Here is a 23,177-nt window from a genome sequence, read left to right as displayed (position 1 = left end):
TTCATATGTTAAGAAGTTTCATTTTGTTTTCCTCTTAAATAAAGCTGCCTTCTAGGTCTTATCTAAGATATAATGATCTTATATTGGAAATTATGAAAATTAAACCTTGCTGTGATGATTACCTAGAGATTATTAGGGTAGACATTTGAGTGACTTAAGATTTTTATTCTACATAAAATGTTTTATAGCTTTTCTGAGTAGATAACCAATATTGGCTTTTTCATATCCTCCTTTGAGTTAGAGTGACCATTTTGCAACTGTTATCAACAGTGCATAATAATTTATTGGAATGCTAGCATTAACGGGGAAAGAACAAATAAAAGTTTAAATTGACATAAAATACACATAATTGCACAAACAATCCTGAAAAGCAAAACATACTATCTGGGAGTTTCTCATAATAACACCGAAATCTGTCTTTTAAGAATTCTTTTGATTATTATACTTTTAAAAATCAGTTGCTTATAAGGAGAAATATTAACCTTTGATATATATTATCATAGCTCCTAAAAGGGAAAAAATATGACACTTTAAGACTATGCATGTGTTAAGGGATACTCAATATCTTTTTTTATTAAAAAAAAAAAAAGCCTCTAATTGGAATCAGGTTTCATTAGGCAATTGATATCCAACTTTGCTAATCAGAAACTGCCAGGTAGAAAAACAGCAAGAACTTATAGTCATTTTAATACTGACATTTTTGCCACCACAGACTACCAGTAATAACCATATTAATAATGAAAATTATTATTTTGTTATATAAGCCAAATCTATCTTGAATACAACTTAGTAGAAAAGGGGTTTGGGGAGTTCGGTTAATAGAATTAGATTGGCAATCTTTGTTGCAATATTAGTTCCACCAATTCTCAGTTTTGAGGAAGTAAATTATTTTCTGGTGGTATCTACAAAAACAGCAGAAAACTTTCTTACTATAATGTTAAGTCCTCTGACATAGGTACTAAATGATGTATGTTTTAAAGAAGGCAAATATGTTAGAAAGTTATTTGACCAGATTTCATACAGCCATGAATGGCAGAGTAAGAATCTGAATTTGGATTTATCTGAGTCTAGAGCTCAAGTTCTTAACCAGTGCATATTCTGCCTGTTCTTCAGTCATGTGCACAATGATTTTATACATGGAAGGAAAAAGTGTGAACATGTCTTCACCCACATGAAAGAAAGGTTATATATAGGCATTTATGGTACCAAATTACCATGTTATGTTCAGCTTTGCATGTTTTTGCCTTTAAAATTAATTTTAGTATATCACTAAATGTATTAGCAGAATAGTATGTAAATGTGCTGTATTTTCATATAGGAATTGTATATAAGCAAAAAGGAACTTTAGAAATTATCCTGTTACTCATGTCATTTGAATTATCATGTTATTCATGTTATTAAAGGAAACCGCAGCCCAGACAAGTTAAATACTAGTGTGAAGGTTTATAGTCAATTAGTGATAGAGTAAGAGATGTGCTTCTGAGTAATAAAGACTACAGAGAAATGATCTTGTTAGGTATAATCAGATAGAAAGTCACGTCAAACAATTCTGTGTATAGTTATATGCCTGGGACTTATGTTAATACTAAACACAGTTCAGTGGTTGTTTCAGGGGGAGGAAATACTTCTTTATATGTCTGTAACATTTCACATTAAAAAAAATCATTTCAATAATACTGTCTAATTCTAGCCTTATTTGAGTAAGCAAAAATGCAGTATGGGAGAGCAAGCATGCTTACCTCACCATATATAAGTAATTTGTGCATCCGGGAAGATATCGTCTCCATACTCTCAGTGACTGCCACCGACCTGTGGCTTCTGGCTTCCGTGATAAAAATCAGATTATCAAGTGGAACACCTTGAAGAAATGGAGCTATGTCCATGATGTCAGGCTCCATGACATCAGGTTCAACAGATCTCTAATCCTTCAGAGTAAAACACTACAAAAGGGTAGAATTCCTAATGTTTTCTAACATCAATTGAGATTTCATTGGGGAGATTAACCACAGGTTTGCTTGGTGCAAAAATAAAAGTAAAGATCACTGCTCTCTGTATCATTGCTCCCCGAGAAAATCAGGACTCCAGGTTGGGATCCCAAATTTGTGGAGCTTCACACATCAAGCCATCTAACGATCTTTAAGTTAGCTTATAGAAGCATACAATGGAGGAAAACACTATTTATACTACAATAAATCTGTTAATAAGTTGATAGGAAATAAAACAGCAGTTCTATAAATGTATTTCTTTTTCATTGTTTGTTTTTTTTATTTTTATGGCCACACCTGCAGTATACAGAAGTTCCTGGGCCAGGAGTCAAATCGGAGCTATAGCTGTGGCCTACTGCCGCAGCCACAACACCAGATCTGAGCTGCATCTACAAACTATGCTGCAGCTTGCCATGATGCCAGAACCTTAATCTACTGAGTAAGGCCAAAGATCAAACCTGCATCCTCACAGAGACAATGTCAGGTCCTTATCCCCTTGAGCTACAATGGGAACTCCTCTTTGTACTTATTAATGAAATTAAGTTCTCCCATATAAAGTATTTTAGTGGTGTTTAATCCTTTCATTTTCTAAAAAAATATTTTTTTATGAAACACTAAATTTTAACTACTGCAGCGGCCTCATTTGTTAAGGGAGTTAGTACAAGGCTCTTTAAATGGTTGCTCATCAGCCCACCACCATGAGTAAGGAGACCTGCCCTGGAATGTCAGTAGCTCTAACTTGTTTGCTGACGTCTTTCCTATACTGGGCCCCCTCCTTGCACCCTTTTCTTAGTGACCTGTGAAGGAAAGTGATTACGTATAAATGCTACATTATATGGAGGTTTGGAGATACCTTTTGGTAATTTTCCCTCATTAGGTGAACAAAACAGGCCTGGCCCCAGAGTTACTACGCTGACTTCGTTCTAAGTTCCTTGGAGGCCCTTTCTCTACTTCAGACTGAGCTGAAGAAGCTATTAATTTAATGTCCTCCTGAGTTAAACTTCCTGTTGGAACAAGCACTGTCTAAAATATCCCAAGAAACTTACTATGGTGCCTATTAATAATCTGAAAGTCACCTTGTTTACCATACTAGAATCGTTTGTTCTTTGGAGAGAACTTTTCTTTCAGTGGATGAATACTGTATCCTTCCCTTGTCAATTAGCTATCTTTCTTTTCATTGAATAAACATTGATTTGGAACCAAGTATGTATTAGACACTGTGCTGAGAGAGAAGGCTAGGGAAATGCATACAGTTTTCACTTTGGAGGAACTTAGTATCTAAGAATGGAGCTAGATAAATACTTACAATACAGTGCAGCTGCTGAATGAGAGTAGACGTATGCCTTCAGGAGGGACCACCAAACTTGGCCTGAGCCAGTCAGGAAAGATCCAAGGAAGAATAGCAACCACCATATTTGCCAAATAAGAATTCTTACCATTTTAATCTGGACTTTTGAGAGAATAGGAAATCTGAGGATTTTTTCCTTAAAAAAAGGCCAAAATTTTGCATACTATTTCATATATTCACCTTGAAATGCTACATATTTCAACATAAGAATCCCTGGTCTAAAGGCATCTTAATATTTTCAGTTTCAATTAGCTGTGTGTGTACTATAAATAACCTACCCTTTCTCCTATTCTAAAACTACTTTTTTTCCGGGTTTTAAGGTAAGTGCTTTATAATATTCTAGACTCTCACCTCATCTTTTTTTCTTTCATGATCTTACAGACCTTAGTTATTACCCTAAGTGTAAGCTTTTTTTCCGTGCTAACCTATATGCTACAGTTGCAATTAATTCTATTTTGTAGTTTTAGGAAAGGTGATAATATTTTTTTGAGCCACCTTTAAGAAGAAAGCACTTTTGACATAAGTCGTTTTACACCCATAGCAGAGTTTTACTTTTGCCTTATCTACAATTTTCCCCGTGGGTTTTGTTTCTTTGTTTTGGTCTTTTGTCTTTTTGCCTTTTCTAGGGCCGCTTCCTGCGGCATATGGAGGTTCTCAGGCTACGGGTGGAATCTGAGCTGTAGCCGCAGGGCTACACCAGAACCACAGCAACATCCCCGTCCAAGCCGCGTCTGCGACCTACACCACAGCTGACGGCAACGCCGGATCCTTAACCCACTGAGCAAGGCCAGGGATGGAACCCGCAACCTCATGGTTCCTAGTTGGATTCGTTAACCACTGAGCCACGATGAGAACTCCCCCCCCCCTGGGGTTTTTAAGCACAAATTTTACATTTGACTCTTGAAGGTTTTTCAAGAGTTATGTATGTGCGTATTTGAGGCCAGTTGTTAACAGCTGTTAATCCTCCAAACCTTTCAATAGAAGTTTAATATATAGCACGTGAATGTTTTCTGTATGCCCACGCTGGTACTGAGAAGCGCCTGAGGACTGAGGAATGACCAGGGCTCAGAAGCTTACATCCTCGCAGGGGTGGCACCGGGCAGGTGCAGTGCCGGCTCAGAGGAAGCGCGGGGAGGGGGGACCCGGGTTCCTGGCTCCGAAAAGGAGTGGAGAATTCCCTCCACTTCTCACGCTTTGAAGGTCTCCTACTCAATACCTTATCCTGGTGTTCTGAGGGGTGTGGTGTTTGTCGTTTCGCTTTATTAAGTAAAGAGGAATTCGGGAAAGGAGGAACTGAGAGGGTCCCGAAATTTCTTCAAGAACCAGCCGAAAGTCGGGCCCCCGCGGGGTTACGCGAGAGCCGAAGCGCCGTGGAAAGTGCGGCTTCTGCGCGCGCCCGGCCGCGGGGTTTAAATCTCCCGCCTCCCGCAGCGGGAGCCCGACACCTCCACGCTCTGGTGCGGAGGGGCACCAGCTGCGGGAGCGGCCGGGCGGCGGCGGCGCTGGGCTCGCGGGCGGCGGCCGTGGGAACGGGCGCCCTGGACCGACCTCTGCGCCGCCCAGCGCGACCGGAGGCGGAGGAGGAGCAGCGCGTCGCGGCCCCGGCGTCGAGGTGAGCGTCTGCGGCTCCCCTGACCCCCACGCTCCAGGGCGGCGGAGGGCCGCGCCCTCCCAGGCCAGTCGGGGCCGGAGGCCAAACCCTTGGTTCCTATGGCGACGCCCCAAGGTGGAGGCGCAGCGGGCGGTGCCTGGGTTGAGCACAAGAGGGCACTTGGGGCCTCGCCGGCCTCCTCGGTTGCCTCGGGGAGCGTGAGCCCTTCGGCCTCCCTCCCAGACAAGGTCCTGATGGGAGCTCTTCTGGGCTTAGTATCGCCAGATAGGGCCAGGAGTGATTTTTGGCTTGGCGGGGTCGCCTCGGGACCAAGGGAGCATCCACCCACGCTCGTCCCATTAGCTAGAGCTCAGGGCCCTGAGGCTTGTTTGGGTGATTTGTCTCATAGGTGGAGATAGCTTCCATTAGAGGCAGATGCTCACGGCCCCGCGGTGCTTTCTTGCTGACCTCCTTTTCACGTCGTGTTTATTTTCATGTCATTATTTTGTAACGGGCATGTCTTCTTTAGGAAGTAAAGGGTTAGCGATGGGCAAAAACAAAAACATAAGTAAATGTGCGGTTTAAGATGAACTGCGGAAGGCACAAGCTCCCGAAGGGTTCAGCGCTCAAATCTAGAAGCCTGAGGCTTTTATCTCAGCCCCACGCACCCATCCGCTCGTGGAAACTCAGCTCACCTGGTCAGATGCCCAAATGCTGTCAGCGATCAGATACCTGATACTCTGAGAAAGATGGAGAGGGGAAAAAAATCCCTCCATTCTGGCAACTAACCCGCGATGCCGTGGATTTGCCAGTAGAGGGGGTGGGATTGTTTTTCATGTAATAGATCTTCATGTAATATAGAACTTAAAAGCTCTCCTAAACTATGAGTCACGGTGAAAAAGCCTATTGGGGAGATAACGTTTACCCATGGTTTTGGGTTTTCTCTAAGTATTTATGTATTGATTTAATTGGTTCTGACTCAGGCAACATACTGTAAGGTGATAGTACTCTAATCATCTTCACATCAATATTGATGGAGTAGCCAGCCACAGGTGCCTCATCCTTTAGTAGGAGTTGTTTATTCATTTATTGACCAAATAAGCAACCAATGGTATGTATATATTTAATCATATTATATTCGTTGTCTGTGCCTAACATCCAGTGTCCTTTGAAATTTCTGTGTTTAATAGTGCAAAATGATGTGCATATTGACATTGAAACGTGCAAGACATTATTCTAATCGCCAGTAATTATCGTTAGATGGTTGCTTAGATCAGCCAGTCCAAAAGTGCAGTCTGCACACATGAAACTGGTGGAAAAACTAGGAAGCCACATTTTTATTAGAAATATCTAGTATAAAACAATATAGCAAAATTTATACCAATACTCAACTAGGACCAAATCTCAAAATATTAACTATCAGATATAAAGCAATATTATTTTGTTCTACTATACTAGCATGCTTTGTTATTTTATTGTGTGGTACATACTATATTTAATTTTTTTTCTTTTCTTTTATGGTTTACCTTTCTCAGTACTCTGCCTTTAGCAACAACAGATGGAATATGTGAAAGACTTTTCAGTATGTCTATAACTGGAAAGATTTCATTATGTGAACTGGCTTTCGTTATTTAATAATATGACATAATGTTCCCTTTTTCCATTGTGTTGGTTTTTCATTCATCTGTTAGGTTTTTCCTTTTTTCTGAAGTCAGACTTTTCAAACTTCTGCCGGCATCCAATATTCACCTTCTATATACCTCATTACTGTGACACTGTTAACTCATTTGCAAATAACATTTTAAGTTTTCTAAATTTTTTCTTTTGTGGATATGGTTAAGATTTTTAAAAAGCCAAAAGCTAAAGAACCATAATACATACTTTTACAACAGGCAACATTAACAACTAACAGTGTTAATATTGTGTCATATTTCTTTCAAATATTTTTTAAATAAAAATAACATTTCCAGTAAAGCTAAGGTTCCTTTTCTACTGCACCTATTCTCTTCCTGCCCACCATATATTACTCATTTATATTTTTATTTCTTTTTTTCTTGATCAGTCTTCAAATGAATCAGCTTTTGACTGTTGATTTTCTCCATTTGCTTGTTTTCTGTTTTACTGATTTCTGCTCTTATTTTTATTATTTTATTTCTTCTATTTTGGATTTGCTATGCTTTTTCTAACTTCTTAAAATGGAAGCATAAATAATTGATTTTGTATCTTTTTTCCTTTCATGTAGGCATTTAAAGCTAAAAGTTTTCTTCTTGGAGTTCCCATTGTGGCTCAGTGTAAACTAATACAATTAGGAACCATGAGATTTCGGGTTTGATCCCTGGCGTTGCTCAGTGGGTTAAGGATCCAGCGTTGTTGTGAACTGTGGTGTAGGCTGACAGATGTAGCTCTGATTCGACCCCTAGCCTGAGAACCTCCATATGCTTCTAGTGTGGGCCTAAAAAGCGGGAAAAAAAAAAAAAAGACAAAAGTTTTCTTAGCATGGTTCAACTGTATCCCACAGCTTTGGGTGTTTTCATTATAATTTAGTTTAAAATATTTTAAAGTTTCTCTGTAATTCTTTGATCCATTATTTATTTACACTTATTTTAGTTCCAGATATTTGGGAATTTTTTTTTAGGTAGATCATTGCTCTTGGTTTCTAAATTAATGTTGTTGGGGTCAGAGAAATACTCTATAAATCTTTAAATTTATTGAGGTTTTGGTGGGTTTTTAAAATTTATTTATTTATTTATTTTTCTGCCTAGATTAGGGTCCATCTTGGTGAATATTCCAACTTCTTTTGGTGGGGGAAATGTATATTGAGCTGGTGGTGGTGGTGGTGGAATGGTCTATAAATGTCACGTCAAGTTGGTTGAGAGCGTTGCTCAAACCTTTTAAATCTTCACGTTTTTTATGTCTCCTTATTCAGTCAGTTACTCTGGGCGGAGGTAGTGTTAAGTCTCTAATTATGATTTTAGATTTGTCTATTTCTGTCTTCAGTTCTGTCAACTCATTTTGTGACTTTGTTATTAGTCACATAAACATTTAAGATTGCTCTTTCATTTGGGAGTTCCCACAGTGGTGCAATGGAAATGAATCTGACTAGTATCCATGAGGATTCGGGTTCAATCCCTGGCCTTGCTCAGTGGGTTGGGGATCCAGTGTTTCCGTGAGCTGTGTTGTAGGTCACAGAAACAGCTCAGATCCCTCGTTGCTGTGGCTGTGGTGTAGGCCAAAGCTGTAGCTCTAATTCAACCCCTAGCCTGGGAACTTCCATATGCCGCAGGTGTGGCCATAAAAAAGCAAAAGCAAAAAAAAAAAAAAATTGCTCTGTCTTTTGATACATTGACCCTTTTATTATTATGAAATGCTCATCTTATTCAGAAAATACTTTTTGCCTGGATGCCTGTTTTGTCTGACATTAACATAAGCCTAATGATTGCTTCATATCTTTTGTATCCTTTTTATCTCATTTGTGTATTTTATATTTAATTTGGGTTGTACTACTTGTTTGTCTCTTCTTACAATTTATGCCTTTTAATAGTGTTATGGCATGCACTTATGTTTTTGTAATTGTTTTCTGTTTTTCGATCAGGCATATTGGTGTTCTTTTTCTGTTTTTCCATTTACTCTTCAGTCCTCTTTGGTGGGTTTTTTGTTTTGTTTTGTTTTGCTTTTGTTTTTTGTCTTTTGTCTTTCGCCTTTTTAGGGCCGCACCTGTGCTAGATGGAGTTCCCAGGCCAGGAATCTAATCAGAGCTCCATCTCCAGCCTATGCCACAACCACAGCAACATAAGATCTGAGCTACATGTGTGACCTACACCACAGGTCACAGCAATGCTGGATCCTTAACCCATTAAGTGAGGCCAGGGATCGAACCCACAACCTTATGGGTCCTAGTTGGATTTGTTTCCCCTGTGCCATGATGGGAACTTCCCTCTTTGTTGTGTGTTTTGTTTTTGGTTTTGTTTTTTTTCTGGGCCAAACCCGTGGCTTGTGGAGGTTCCCACATTAGGGAACTCCTGGCGTTTTGTTTTTTGTAATTCTCCACTTACTCTTTGGTCTTCTTTCCTGCCTTCTTTTTGGTAAAGTGAGTTTTATATTCTACTTATTCTCCTCTCTTGACTTTTTGTTTTGCCTCTTTGTGTTTTTTTAGTGATTGTGCTAGAGATTACAGTATGCATTTTGAATTTATAACAGCCTGTTTTTCAAATATATTCTAGTACTTCATGAACAATGTATGAGTTTACAATCTATACTTCTAGTTACCATCTTATCTTTTGTGCTGTTATATATTTTACTTCTATATATGTTCCATGTTTTTATTATTTTAATTTTAAATAATCACTTTTTAGTGAAATTTAAAGATGCAGTGTAAATGGGTAGTTTTTGAAAATTCTTTTGTATCTGTCAATATATTTTTACCCTTTGATTTCTCTCTTGCTTTCTGTAGAACTGAGTTTCTGTATGTTATCATTTCCCTTCACCCTAAAGAATGTTTAGAATTTTATGTAGTGCAGGTCTTGCCCAGGATAAATTCTTTCAGCTCTTATCTGTCTGAAATTTTATTCTGCTATCATTTTTGAAGGATATTGTCATGGATGTAGAATGCTTGGTCAACTTTTTCAGGGCTTGAAGATGTAGTTTGCTTGTTTTTTTTTTTTTAAGTCAAGCAGCTTCCTCTTCTTCCTACTGTTCTGCTGAAGCCCAAGGAAGGCCACCATTATTCTATTATTCAGCATTGTTCTATAAATACTAAACAATAGAATGAGATTCTGGATTTTAGTTCACTAGTTTTTTTTCATCCTCAGCTTTTTAACCCATAATTTTGTAGGTTATTTAATTTATTCTCATTGTTAGGATGGGAGTGATGTTCTCTTGTAGCTTTCTGAAGTGGAAATGGAATCAGTACATTACTGATTCACTTAATATTGCTTAAATATCAATTACTCCTATTTTTCACATTTTTTCTAGTTATTCTTAGATTTTTTTGTACAATGAACTTTTGACTTACTTTGTCTTTTTAAAAAGAAATATAACCTCTTGATAAATAATTGATATTACATTGAGTGCACAGATTAGAGACAAATGACCTTTCATTGAGTCTTCCTATCCAAAAACAAAATGTGTCTCTTCTTTTTAAAGGTGATTTTCTATATTAGTAGTGCTTTTAGTTTTCTTCATATAAGTTATTCAGTATTCAGGTTACTCCTAGGAATTTTAATAGAGATGAATTTTTTCTTGCATTATTTTTTCTAATTAAATTTTGGGAAATCAATAGGAAAACTGCTAAATTTTATTTTTTAATATTTTTTTGGCTGTGCCTGTGGCATGTGGAAACTCCCAGGTCAGGGATTAAATCTGTACCACAGCAGCAACCCAAGCCTCTGCAGTGACAACGCCAGATCCTTAACCTGCCATGGAACTCTGGAAACTGCTTAATTTCATCTATTAATTTTATAACCAGCTTCTTAAAAGGTCTTATTGCCTTAGGTGTTTCGGTTATTCAGTCACATCATGTGTGAAATTATAGTAATCCCATATTTCTTTTTTTAGTCTCATTCTATTGTTTAGATTTTATAGAACAATGCTGAATAATAGAGTAATGGTGGCCTTCATTGGTATTGTTCCTCACTTTAATGAGAGTGCTCTTGGTGTTTTACCATTAAGCATTATGTTGTATTTGTATGGGCGTGAGTGTGTGTGTGCCCCCTATTAAGGCAGAAGCCACATATTCCTGTTTCATTGAAGGATTTTTTTTTTCTTCCCCACACTCATGACACGTGAAAGTTCCCAGACCAGGGATCCAGATGCAGCAAAACTGGATCCTTTTTTTTTTTGTCTTTTTGCCATTTCTTGGGCCACTCCCGTGGCACATGGAGGTTCCCAGGCTAAGGGTCCAATCAGAGCTGTAGCCACCGGCCTACGCCAGAGCCACAGCAACGTGGGATCCAAGCCGCACCTGCAACCTACACCACAGCTCATGGCAACTCCAGATCATTAACCCACTGAGCAAAGCCAGGGATCGAACCCACAAGCTCACAGTTCCTAGTCGGATTCGTTAACCACTGCGCCACGACGGGAACTCCAAAACTGGATCCTTAATAAACACTTTGCCACACAGAAACGAACATGAAGGATTTCTTTTTAAAATATCAAGAATGGGTTTTAAATTTTGTCAAATGCTTTTTATCATGAAAAATTTTCATATTTTCCTTACTAACAGCTTAATAGTAGTTCTAGAGTTTTTTCACAGATGATATTTATCAAATTTTTCTTATTTTTACATTATGTACCTATTATTTAAAGAGTGATGGAGCTCCTGTCATGGCTTAGTGGTTGATGAATCTGACTAGGAACCACAAGGTTGGGGGTTTGATCCCTGGCCTCGCTCAGTGGGTTGAGGATCCGGCATTGCTATGAGCTGTGGTGTAGGTCTCAGACGCAGCTCGGATCCCAAGTTGCTGTGGCCGTGGTGTAGGCTGGTGGCTACAGCTCGAATTGGACCCCTAGCCTGGGAACCTCCATATGCTGTGGGTGCGGCCCTAAAAAGGAAAAAAAAAAAGTCATAAAAGTTAACTTTTGTTTTGTTTGTTACAATCACATTTAGATTGGACTTAAATGCTTGCTGCTAACCCATTTCACCATTTATGTTTTATAAATTCTTGATTTTTAAATATATTTTAGTTGTATGGATTGCGGCTTCAAATAATTTTTGTTTTGTTGTTTTATCTTAAGAGGGATTTATGAGTGCTGTATTTCTTAGTTTTGTGTATCTTAAAAAAAATCTTTCTAGACACTCAGCCTGACTCAAATACCATAATTTGTTGATTCTAAGATGCACCTGTTCATATTTTCACACCTCTTGAAATCATTTCTGTAATCTGAACTTTTAATGTATATGACGTTTAAGATTTGATAGTCTACTTTGAAGCTCTTTTTCATACATAGAGGTACATAAAATAATACTGCACCTTTAGAATGATGATGTCTTCAACTGATGAAATATGATAATTGCACTTTATTACTTTACCAAAAAATTTTTTATATCTATAAGGTTGGCAAAGGTCAGAAAACTGATGAGTGTAGTAAACATAAACCTTCCTACATTACTGGTACTGGGCATAAAAACTGGTACAATTTAGCAAAAAGAAAATAATTTCAAATGCCTGTACTTTTTGAAAATAATACATATATGTTTGTTAATTGCAGCATGATTTAAAATAATAAAATTTCGGAAACAATCCAAATATACATGAGTAACATACTAGTGGAGTTTCTGTCGTGACTCAGTGGTTAACGAATCTGACTAGGAACCATGAGGTTGCGGGTTCGATCCATGCCTTGCTCAGTGGGTTGAGAGTCCAGCGTTACCGAGAGCTGTGGTGTAGATCGCAGACGCGGCTCGGATCCCACGTTGCTGTGGCTCTGGCGTAGGCTGGCGGCTACAGCTCTGATTAGACCCCTAGCCTGGGAACCTCCATATGCTGCGGGAGCGGCCCAAGAAATGGCAAAAAGACCCAAAAGAAAAAAGTACTGTGTAAATATACATGAGTAATATACTAGTTTAATAGATTATAGTATATAATCTATACAAATGGAATGTTATATATTCATTAAAATTATATTCCAGCTAAGTAGAAAATTCCAGGTCATATTCTTTTTCCCTTATCACTATGCAAAGTCCTCACTTTTATCCATTATCTAATGTTGCTGAGGAGATGCCTGAGGCCAGGATAAATTATTTAATATGTAGGGGGCCCTGTTTTTTCTGTATAGATGCTAATGACATTCTTTCCTTACCCTTAAAATTCAGCAGTATTCCATAGCAATTTTTTTTTCCTTTAATGGCCACACTAGTGGCCTGTGGAGATTCCCAGGCTCGGGGACTAATCAGAGCTGTAGCCGCTGGTCTGCACCACAGCCACAGCAACGCAGGATCTGGCTACACCTGCGACCTACACCACAGCTCATGGCAACAACGAATCCTTTAATCCACTGAACAAGGCCAGGGATTGAACCTGTGACCTCATGGATGCTAGTCAGATTCATTAACTTCTGAGCCACGACAGGAACTCCTCCATAACATTTCTTATTCTTGATCATTCCCTGTGAGTTTTCCCTGGAACCTGAAGAACACTTTCAATTTTCAGCTTTATATTCTTTTTATTTATTTATTTTTTAGGGCCCCCCCTGTGGCATATGAAAGTTCCCAGACTAGGGGTCGAATGGGAGCTGCAGCTTCTGCCAAACCACAGCCACAGCAATGCAATATCTGAGCCGCATCTGTGACCTACACCCACAGCTCACAGCAAGGCCAGATCCTTAACCCACGGAGCAGCACCAGGGATTGAACCCACATCCTCATGGATACTAGGATGGCTAGGACTTCTAAAACTACAGTGAATAAAAGTGGTAAGAGTGGACATCCTTGTCTTGTTCTTAATCTTAGCAGAAATTCTTTCAGCTTTTCACCATTGAGAATGATGTTACCTGTGACTTAGTCATATACAGCCTTTATTATGTTGAGTTAGGTTCCCTCTATGCCTACTTTCTGGAGAGTTTTTATCTAAAAGTGGATGTTAAATTTTGTCAAAAGCTTTTTATACCTCTATTGAGATGATCATATGGTTTTTATTCTTCAATTTATTAATTTACTGATTGATTTACAGATATTGAAAAATCCTTGCATCCCTGGGATGAATTTCACTTGATCATGGTATATGATCCTTTTCATATTATTGTAGGATTCAGTTGTTCAGTATTTTGTTGAGGATTTTTGCATCTATGTTCATCTGTGATAGTAGCCTGTAATTTTCTTTTCAATGGTCCTTTAATACTTCTGTCCCCTAGTCCAGACCTGGAATAACCCACTCAAGGGAATGTTTGGGTATCCATAAGAGGCACACTTATCTAAGACTCTTGTCACACAGTTGTCACAAGTGGTGGATAAGAGGTTAAAAAAGGATATTTTATTACTTTTGGTAAAATAGCTCTGTCCAGTCAAGAAAAGTGAACCAATAGTTAATTCACCAGTCAGGCTTCTCACTCCAGGAGAGAAGGAGCAAGAAGCTGGGAATATTTATGGAAAATTTCTCCTCATAGAAACCAGAAGAGCTTAAAAGAAGCATTCACTACCTTAAACATAATGATCTCTCTTCTTCAGTAGTCTTCTTTGCTAGCCTGTGACATAGGGAGGTAGGTAGCAAGTAAGCTGTCTATTTCGTCCTTAAGTCTGGCTGCTATGCCTTTACAGACACATGTTTTCAAGTTAGTTATTAATATTAGAATTGCTCTTCAGGGAGTTCCCATCGTGGCTCAGCAGAAACAAATCTGACTGGCCTCCATGAGGACGTAGGTTCGATCCCTGGCCTTGCTTAGTGGCTGCTGTGAGCTGTGGTGTAGGCTGGCAACTACAGCTCCAATTCAACCCCTAGCCTGAGAACCTCCAGAGGCCATGGGTGCGGCTCTAAAAAGACAAAAACAAAAACAAAAACCAACAACAAAACAGAACAAAAGAATTGCTCTTCAGGACCCACTCAATTTGCCAAAGCCAAATCAGCTTCAGATTAGAAGATGCAGATTAGAAGATGCATGTCAGATTTGGACATCCTCTTTAAATATGATGCAAACTTCACTGTATCCTGGGAGTTCCCATCATGGCTCAGTGGTTAATGAACCCAACTTGCATCCCTGAGGACTCAGGTTCAATCCCTGATCTTGCTCAGTGGGTTAAGGATCCGTTGTTGCTGCGAGCTGTGGTAGGTCACAGATGGCAGCTTGGATCTGGTGTTGCTGTGGCTGTGGTGTAGGCCAGCAGCTACAGCTCCAGTTGACCCCTAGCCTGGGAACCTCTATATGCTGCGGATATGGTGCTAAAAAAAAAAATTCACTGTATCTGACATTTATTCATTGGTATCAGTGCTGTAAGATGTGGCATTTTTTTCCCATTAAAGACCTGCTATAATAAATGGTGGGATTTTATTTATTTATTTATTTATTTATTCAGTATAGTTGAGGTACAATATTCTGTAAGTTACAAGTGTACAAAATAATGATTCACAAATTTTTTTTGTCTTTTTTTTTTGTCTTTTCTAGGGCCGCTCCCGCAGCACACGGAGGTTCCCAGGCTAGGGGTCCAATCGGAGCTGTAGCCCACCGGCCTACACCAGAGCCACAGCAACGCAGGATCTGAGCCGCATCTGCAACCTACACCACAGCTCACAGCAACGCTGGAACCCCAACCCACTGAGCAAGGCCAGGGATTGAACCCGCAACCACATGGTTCCTAGTCGGATTCGTCAACCACTGAGCCACAACGGGAACTCCATGAGTCACAGTTTTTAAAGGTTATACTCTATTTATGGTTACTTGAAAATATTGGCTACATTCCCTGTGTTTACAAGATATTCTTGTAGCTTATTTATTTTGTTTATAACAGTTTGTACCTCTTAATCTCCTACCCATATATTGCCCCCCTCCTCTGTCCCCTTTGGTAACCATTACTTTGTTTTCCATGTCTGTGAGTTTCTTCCCTTTCTATTATATTCACTCATTTTCTAGATGTATGCACTGATTTACTTATTTTTATTTTTATTTTTGGACGTACTCACAGCATATGGAAGATCCTGGGGCAGAGACTGAATCCAAGCCACAGATGTAAACTACTGCACTGGGCTGGGGACTGAATCTGAGCAGTCACAGAGACAATGCCAGATCCTTAAACTGCTGCACCACAGTGGGAACTCCTCATTTAAAAATTTTTTTTATTCCACTTGTAAGTGATATCATATAGCATTTGTCTCCCTCTAACTTATTTTGCTTAGCCTAATACCCTACAAATCCATCCATGTAGACGCACATGGCAAAATTTCATTGTTTTTGGCAGAGTAATATTCCATTATATGTATATATATGTGTATACACATGTACACGCACACATATATATATATATATATTACATTTTATTTATCCATTCACCTATTGATGGACACTTAGGCTCCCACATCTTGGTAGTTGTAAATAATGCTTCTATGAACATTGGGGTACCTGTCTCTTTTTGAATTAGAGTTTTTGGGTTTTTTTGGATGTATACGCAGGAGTGGAATTGCTGGGTCAAGTTCTCTTTGCAGTTTTTTGAGAAACTGACATGGTGTTTTCCACAGTGACTACACCAATTTATATTCTCACCAGCAGTATACAAGAGTTCCCGTTTGTACACATCTTCACTCAGAGTCCCCCCTGTGGTACAGTGGGTTAAGGATCTGACTGCAGCAGCTCAGGTCACTGTGGAGGTAAGGGTTCAGTACCCGGCCGGGTACAGTGGGTTAAAGGACCTGGTGTTGTCACAGCACATGTGTAGGTCAAAGCTGTGGATCAGATTTGATCCCTGGCCTGGGAACTTCCATTTGCTGTGAGTGCGGCTGAAAAAGAAAAAAAAAATGACGACAACCTACTGAATAGGAGAAAATATTGCTACCGACATGGCTGTTAAGGTATTAATATATAAAATATAGAAATAGCTCATACAACTCAACATCAAAACAAGAACCTGATTGAAATGTGGCAATTTTGCAGGAGTTTCCTTCTCTGATTTTGGTAATATTTTGATCAGGGAAAGGAATTATGGAAACATGCACTCATTCCCTCATCTTTTCCAGAAGCTGTTAAGATTTAAATCATTGCTCATCTAAGGGATAAACATATTTTTCTTTCAATTGTGCTTTAGTTATAAGAGTAATTAAATAACACTTCTGTGCATTCATTGGACTTACAAAATTCTTTTGTGAATTGCCTATTCTAATTTCATTCTTTTTTTTTTTTTTGCCTTTGCCAACAGCATGTGGAAGTACCTAGGCAAAGGACTGAACACAACCCAATCCATAGCAGTGACAACACTGAATCTTTAACCCAGTATGCCAACAGGGAACTCCCATCCTTATTTTATTTATTTTTTTTTTGTCTTTTTCTCTTTGTTGTTGTTGTTGTTGTTGTTGTTATTGTTGCTATTTCTTGGGCCGCTCCTGCGGCATATGGAGGTTCCCAGGCTAGGGGTTGAATCGGAGCTGTAGCCACCGGCCTACGCCAGAGCCACAGCAACGTGGGATCCGAGCCGTGTCTGCAACCTACACCACAGCTCATGGCAATGCCGGATCGTTAACCCACTGAGCAAGGGCAGGGACCGAACCCGCGACCTCATGGTTCCTAGTCGGATTCGTTAACCACTGCGCCACGACGGGAACTCCCCCATCCTTATTTTTTAATTAGAGAGTTTGTATTTTCACTATTGAGTTATGAGTTCTCTAATTTAAAAATATTAACTTTTTCTTCTTTATATCTTACTTTACCCAGTTATTCCTTTTCCGAATTTTTTTTGGGGGGCGTGTGCCCACAACATATGGAGGTTCCCAGGCTAGGAGTCCAGTCGGAGCTGTGGCTGCTGACCTACACCACAGCCACAGCAATACCAGACCCTTAAGCCACTAAGCGAGACCAGGGATTGAACCTGAGTGCTCATGGATGCTAGTCAGATCCGTTAATCGCTGAGCCATGCCAGGAACTCCTCTTTTCTGAATTTGTATATGGTCCATTTTGTTATATAAATTAGAATTTTTTATGATGTCCTACATGATTTCCGTGCTTGGTTCCACCTTAGGAAGGCTTCTGACTCCAAACTTGTAAAACATCCATCTATATTTCCACATGTCATTGTTACAATGTTTTAACATTTAAATTTTGACCCTTACTTAACATTGACTAAGAATCAAACATATTTTTCCAAATAGATGATTAACTGACCCAACAATATTTATTGAAAAATACATCCCTTTCCTACTTTCCATTTGAAATGCTATATGCATTGTAGTATGCTGAATGTGATCCCAAAAGGTAACAGGTCCTAATTCCTGGTCTCTGAGTGTGTTACCTCATATGGTAAAATTTTTGGAGATGTGATTAAGAGCTCTTCTTTTTTTTTTTTTGCCTTTTAGGGCTGCACCTGTAGCATATGCATGTTCCCAGGCAATGGGTCGAATTAGAACTACAGCTGCTATGCCTACACCACAGCTCACAGCAACGCTGGATCATTTACCTACTGAGTGAGACCAGGGATCGAACCTGCATCCTCACAGATACTTGTTGGGCTCATTACCATTACCTGCTGAGCCATAACAGGAACTTCCATGATTAAGGATCTTGAGATTACCTGGACTACCTGGGAGGGTCTTTAGTGCCATCATAAGTATACTTATTTTTGAGAGAGGCAGAGGGAGGTTAAACACATACACGGAGGAGAAGGTGATGTAAAGACAGAGGCAGAGATGGGAGTTATGTTGCTGTTGCCAAGGATTGCCAGCAGACACCAGAAGAAAGTGTTTTCCTTAGAGCCTCCCATAAGGGAAAGCCTTGGTATTACCTCGATTTCAGACTTCTGGCCTCCAGAACCGTGAGATAATACATTTATATTGTTTTGAGCCACAAAGTTTTTATTAATTTGTTAACAACACCTATAGGAAATTAATACGCTAATAATATACTATATTCTTTTATATTTTTTAATCGCTTTGTAGATAGATTTCTTTTTCATTTGTTCCACCGCTCTGTGGTTCTGGTGCCAGTACTGTTCTGTTTTAATTAGTAAGGTTCACATTCAGGCTTATTTTTCAGAATAATTCTAACTTTGTTTAAGTTTTACATGTATATGACTTTTAAAAGTCAAATATTAAAGGATTATGATGTTTAAAAGAAGTCCTTCCATTCCTGCCCCAGTTCCAGTCCCCATTGTCACCTATTTCAACCTTTTTGTTTCCTCTGATATTTTCTAAATCATGTTTTGTTTTGTTTTGTTTTCCTTTTCATAGCCACATCTGCAGCATATGGGAGTTCCTGGGCCGGGGATTAAATTGGATCTGCAGCTGCTGGCCAACACCAAAGCCACTCAACACCACATCTGAGTTGCCTCTTGACCTTCGCTGAAGCTTGCAGCAATGCCAGGTCCCTAACCCACTTAGCAAGGTCAGGGATTGAACCCTCATCCTCATGGGCACTATGTCAGGTTCTTTACCTGCTGAGCCACAACAGCAACTCCTAAATCACATGTTTCCTGCATTTTGATTTATTAATTTAAAGTATTTGCTTACTTTCCACATAGAAGATGAAGACTTAGGTCTCTTTTACCACCACACCCCTGTCTTGTGCTACCCCAGTATAGCCATATTACAATTTTTATTAAATCAAGTAGATATTTACATTACTATGAACAGGGATTTTTAAAACTTAGTCAGAAAATATTACTGGTTAACAAATCCGACTGAACCATTAGGTTGTGGATTCGATCCCTGGCCTTGCTCAGTGGATTAACCATCTGGTGGTGCCATGAGCTGTGGTGTAGGTCACAGATGCAGCTTGGATCCTGCGTTGCTGTGGCTGTGGTGTAGGCTGGCAGCTGTAGCTCCGATTAGACCCCTAGCCTGGGAACTTCCATATGCCACAGGTGTGGTGCTAAAAAGCAAAAAAAAAAAAAAAAAAAAAAATTACTGAGACCAATGTCGAAGAACATACTACCTATTTTTCTTCTGGAAGTTTTGTAGTTTCAGGTTGTATATTTAAATCTTTTAATTTATTTTTTGTATGGTTGAAAATGTAGTCCAGTTTGGTTCCTTTGCATGTAGCTATCCAGTTTTCTCAACACCGCTTACTGAAGAGGCTGTCTTTTCCCCAGTATATATAGTCTTGCCTCTTTTGTCGTAGGTTAATTACCCATATAAGTGTGGGTTCATTTCTGGGCCTCTCTTCTGCTCCATTGATCTATGTGTCTGTTTTAGAGCCAATACTATGCTGTTATGATGACTGTAGCTTTGTAGTATAGTTTGAAATCAGCATGATACCTTCAGGTTTCTTGTTTTTTTGTTTGTTTTTGGGTTTTTTGTTTGTTTGTTTGTTTTGTCCTTTTAGGGCCACACCCATGGCATATGGAGGTTCCCAGGCTACGGGTCAAATCGGAGCTGTAGCTGCTGGCCTACACCACAGCCAATGTATATCTGAGCTGTGTGTGCAACCTATACCACAGTTCATGGCAATGCCAGATCCTTAACCCACTGAGCAATGCCAGGGATAGAACTTGTGTCCTCCTGGATGCTTCTCAGATTCATTTCCTCTGAGCCACAACAGGAACTCCAATACCACCAGGTTTGCTTTTGTTCTCAAGATTGTTTTGGCTATTCATGCTTTGGCTATACATATCTTGGAATTATTTGTTCTAGTTCTGTGAAAAACGCCATTGGTATTTTGTTAGGATTGCATTGAATCTGTAGATTTCCTTGAGTAGTATGGTCATCTTAATGATATTAATTCTAACCCATGAGCATGGTATATCTTTCCATCTGTTTGTGTCACCTTCATCAGTGTCTTGAGTTTCTTGAGTACAGATTTTTTACCTCCTTAGTCAGATTTGGTCCTAGGTATTTTATTCTTTTTGATATGATTGTAAATAGGATTGTTTTCTTAATTTCTCTTCTTATAGTTCATTGTTAGTGTATAGAAATGAACAGGTTTCTATACATTAATTTTATATGCTGCAACTTTACCAAACTCATTAATACGTTCTAATAATTTTGTTGTGGTATCTTTAGGATTTTCTGTGTATGGTATCATGTCACTTGCAAACAGGGACAGTCTTATTTCTTTCTTCCCAGTTTGGATTCCTTTTATTTCTCTTTGTTCTCTGATTGCTGTGGCTAGGACTTCCAACACTGAGTTGAATAAAAGTGGCAAGAGTGGGCATCCTTATCTTGTTCCTTATCTTAGAGGAAATGCTTTCAGCTTTACAGGCACATAAAAAGATGCTCAACATCATTAATCATAGGGGAAATACAAATCAAAACCACAATGAGATATCCCTTCCTACCTGTTAGAATGGCTTTTATCAAAAAGATAACAAATATCAAGTGTTGGTGAGGATGTGAGGAAAAGGGCACTGTTGAAGGGAAAGTAAGCTGGTTCAACCACATGGAAGAGTATGGAGATTTCTCAAGAAATTACAAATAGAACTACCATATATCCAGCAGTTCAATTGCTGGGTATTTATCTGAGAAAAATGAAAATTCTAATTCAAAAAAAAAGACATATACACTCTTAACATTCATTGCAGAATTATTTATAATAGCTACAATATAGGAACAACCTAAGGGCACTTCAATAGATGAAAGGATAAAGAAGATATGATAAACATATGCACAGTGAAATATTACTCAGTCATAAAAAGAATGTAACAGTGCCCTTTGCAATGTAACAAAACAGAAACAGTATCATAGATAACAGAGAAGAAATAGGTGGTTGCCAGCAGGGAGGGGTATGGGGTGGGGAAGAGATTAAGGAGGTGAAAGAGATTAGGAGGTATTTCCAGTTGAAAAGTAAGTGAGTCACAGGTATGAAATGTCCAGGGTGGGGAATATAGTCAATAATTATCATAGAGAACAGACCCATTGTTGCCAAGGGGGAGGAGGGAGGGAATGGGATGGTCTGGGAGTCTGGAGTTACTCTAACAGTAGATACAAACTGTTATATTTGGAATGAATAAACAACAAGGTCCTACTGTATAGCATGGGGAACCATATCTGATTTCCAGGATTAGACTATGATGGAAAAGAATATAAAAAAAGAATGTATGTATATATGTATGACTGAGTCACTTTGCTGTACAGCAGAAATTGGTACAACATTGTAAATCAACTATACTTTAATAATAAAATAATTAAAAAAAATAAAGTCAGAGGGAGTTCCCGTCGTGGCTCAGTGGTTAACGAATCCGACTAGGAACCATGAGGTTGCGAACTGGATCCCTGGCCTGGCTCAGTGGGTTAAGGATCTGGTGTTGCTGTGAGCTGTGGTGTAGGTCGCAGATGTGCTTGGATCCCTCATTGCTTTGGCTCTGGTGTAGGCGGGTGGCTACAGCTCCAATTAGACCCCTAGCCTGGAAACCTCCACATGCTGCAGGAGCAGCCCAAGAAATGGCAAAAAGACAAAAAATAAAAAATAAAAAATAAATTCCGAGTACCTGGTGTAGCTCAGTGGTATCGAACCTGACTGGTATCCATGAGGACTCTGGTTCAATCCCTGACCCCACTCAGTGGGTTGAGGATTCTGCATTGCTGTGAGCTGTAGTGTAGGTGACAAATGTGGCTTGCATCCCCATTGCTATGGCTGTGGCGTAGGCCAGCAGCTACAGCTCCAATTCAACCCCTAGCCCAGGAACGTCCATATGCTGTGGGTGTGGCCCTAAAAAGACCAAAAATAAATAAATAAATAAATAAATAAAATAATAATAAATTAAAAATCATTTAGAAAGTACTGAAAATATTAATGATTTCCACATAAATATTTTTTTATTGCCACACACACAGTATGGAAATTCCCAGGCCAGGGATTGAATCTGAGCAGCAGCTGCAACCTATGTAGCAGCTGTGAACTACAGCTGTGGTCGGATCCCTTAACCCACCATGCCAGGTCAGGGCTCAAACCTGCACCTCCACAACGACACAAGTTGCTTCAGTCAGATTCCTAACCCACTCTGCCATAGCAGGAACACTGAATCATATGAAATTTATGTTTTGTTAGGTCAAATATGATCTGATGTTGGAAATTTTATATTTGTCAACCAAAGAATAAAAGCTATTTTACTTATAAAAACTGTTGAATAAGTACACAGAGATTGTATTGCTACTGCTCTGGTGAATGATTTTATGACAAATGTTGGTAAATAACACTTTAATCCCTTTATAACACTCTTGTTGGGTGATGGAATTAGTATAAACTTTTCACTCTAACTCTATATAGAATAAGTTTTCTCTACTTCATATTACTCTCGGTTATGATGAATGTTTTTAAAATTATTTTACTGGTCTCTCATTTTATAGAAGTCTCCATCCCTTTTGAACTAGATGATGAAAAGTTGAACTAGATAACCTCTAAGATTCTTTTTAATTTCTTTCAATTATGGGATTTAAGTATCTGTTAAATATAGAACATATTTCTCATTAACTTATTATACTTATTACGGTGAATCCATAGCACAATACCAGCAACCTAGTCCAAATTGATTCAACTTCCTCAAGCCTTTTCTAAATTTTACCATCTTTTTCTTTTCTTTTCTTTTTCTTTCTTTTTTTTTTTTTTTTTTCCTGTCTTTTCTAGGGCTGCACCTGCTGCATATGGAGGTTCCCAGGCTAGGGGTCTAATTGGAGCTGTAGCCGCTGGCCTA

At 39.0% G+C, this 23,177-nt stretch overlaps 1 protein-coding gene across 1 annotated transcript in view; it reads left to right on the top strand.

The window, feature by feature from the left end:
* Nucleotides 1–4,777: 4,777 nt before the first annotated feature.
* ICA1L (islet cell autoantigen 1 like) overlaps nucleotides 4,778–23,177 on the top strand; it is an 87,734-nt gene continuing 69,334 nt past the window's right edge. Inside the window, exon 1 of the mRNA XM_047773266.1 lies at nucleotides 4,778–4,945. The gene's annotated coding sequence lies outside the window, so the exon portion shown is untranslated. The remainder of the gene's footprint in view (nucleotides 4,946–23,177) is intronic.

Source organism: Phacochoerus africanus, chromosome 3, assembly GCF_016906955.1.
Source record: "Phacochoerus africanus isolate WHEZ1 chromosome 3, ROS_Pafr_v1, whole genome shotgun sequence".
Lineage (NCBI taxonomy): Eukaryota > Metazoa > Chordata > Mammalia > Artiodactyla > Suidae > Phacochoerus > Phacochoerus africanus.
The sequence above is the reverse complement of the archived record's forward strand: the minus strand, read 5'-3'. Positions and strand labels throughout refer to the sequence as shown.